The sequence below is a fragment of the Larimichthys crocea genome, chromosome VI (assembly GCF_000972845.2).
Source record: "Larimichthys crocea isolate SSNF chromosome VI, L_crocea_2.0, whole genome shotgun sequence".
NCBI lineage: Eukaryota > Metazoa > Chordata > Actinopteri > Sciaenidae > Larimichthys > Larimichthys crocea.
In genome coordinates this window covers 10,499,755-10,501,548 of record NC_040016.1, presented here as the reverse complement: position 1 = coordinate 10,501,548, position 1,794 = coordinate 10,499,755, and the positions used below count along the sequence as shown (strand labels likewise).

The window sequence follows — 1,794 nt, the reverse complement described above, 5'->3', positions numbered from 1 at the left end:
TTGAGGCTGACAAATCTCGAGGAGATTTTGGTGAAATCCACATCATAAAAAGGAAAAAGCTCTGTAATTTATAGTGTTGGACCATTACAGCTCTTCCTCGACCCCACTTAAGAACATATAAAATATGTAATATTTTATGTAAGATTGTTTAAATAATCTAACAAAATTATAAATTCATGCACAGGATGTAACTTACTCTATGCTTAAGTAAAATGTTTTCTAACTCATCCCCCAGATGTCATCGTTGTAAAACATGTAAAGGGTCAATTATGCATGTTTTTTGGGAATGCAGTAAATTAAAACATGTCTTTGAGGTGGTACATGATCTAACTGTTAAGGTTGTGGAAACGCTGCTGGACATTACACCAACATGGTACCTCTTTGGTACGGAATTAGACAAGACGCTACATACCACACGCAGGAAGAGGATTATCATAATGTCCTATATAGCATTTATGGTTATGGACCTCTGACACTTCCATATCATAATAGGGTCTGGCATGCTTACATAACATTCATAAAGGATGAACTGTGAACTGTGACCATGGACTGATTTGATTTGATTTGCTGTATTTTTTGTTGTTATTGTTGTTTGATTGTCTTGATTGTCTGTGATGTTACTGAAATGTTAAAAATAAATAAAAAGATAATTGAAAAAAAAAAAGTAGACATTATACTGAGAAACACATTTCTATGATTTAATGTATCTGTAATTCTGTTAGTATGGGCCGTGCTAACTGTCAAAGCTGGAAAAAAACAAACAAAAACCAATCATCATATATATATATATATTGATAATGTTCTGAATCAAACGCATTGAATGTCCTACCTGTAGTCGTGGTAAATGTCGTCATAGTCTGTGTCGTGTGTGACTCTTTTTTCACAATATCTACAATAGAAGAAAATGGATTTGGACCTGTCAGTTTCATGTGTAGACATGAACAAGCACCTGAGCAGTTGTTTTTACAAAACTAGAAACCAGAGAACATAGACCAGTTTTTAATATAATTCTGTTTTTGTTTTGATTTAAAATGGTCTAAGCTCTTATTAACAAACCTGGTCTTTGTATGCATCTGTTATCAAACTGACAATTTAATAATTTCAAATGACATTTATTTAAATACAACATAAACATGGAGTCTGTTGTTTTTTTTTTGCTCAGTACACATTCACTTTATGAATAAATCTCTTTTAGTGTATGTGTTTTAGCAGTGTAGCATGTGTGTTCATGTCTTCTCTGACTTACCAGTCAAGCTGTATCCATCACTACGAGGAGAAAAAGAGTTGGGTAGACCTCTCAAACCGTAATCACAACTGGCACCATTTTGTTGAACTAAATTTAGACGTCTCAGCAAATCTTCAGTTGTGACAGTAAAATGACAGAACCACTGATCAGTTGAGGTCATTTTCTTCCTGATGGTTGCTGTTTGAACTGGACGACTTGATTCTCCAAAGTACAGGTTACATGTCGTATCACGATCAACAGATCCAGGCAGAGAGCAAATAAAGAGAACATATTCACCAGGAAAATGTTGAAGACTAATTATTGGTGTTTGTCCTATAAAAAGATGAATGAAAAGTCACTAAACACAAAGAACTATTCTGTTATCTACTACCTACTAACTATTAACTACTCTATTAAGTACAGGTCAAGACAAATCTGTGGTTTCAAACATTTACAGAAATTCTACTGTGATAAAAACAAAAATACAAGAATATGATGAAAACACTAAAATAATGATTCTGTGCCACCTGATGTGAGTTTGTAAAATGGTACAATGAAGTAAAAATGTG

The 1,794-nt window shown here is 33.4% G+C and overlaps 1 long non-coding RNA gene across 1 annotated transcript; it reads right to left on the bottom strand.

The window, feature by feature from the left end:
• Nucleotides 1-720: 720 nt before the first annotated feature.
• Nucleotides 721-1,327, bottom strand: LOC109139438 (uncharacterized). Its single transcript, XR_003462514.1, has 3 exons — nucleotides 1,247-1,327; nucleotides 830-889; nucleotides 721-746 (listed from the first exon to the last, which is right to left on the bottom strand). It is a non-coding gene; the product is annotated as an uncharacterized LOC109139438 (long non-coding RNA).
• Nucleotides 1,328-1,794: the final 467 nt, after the last annotated feature.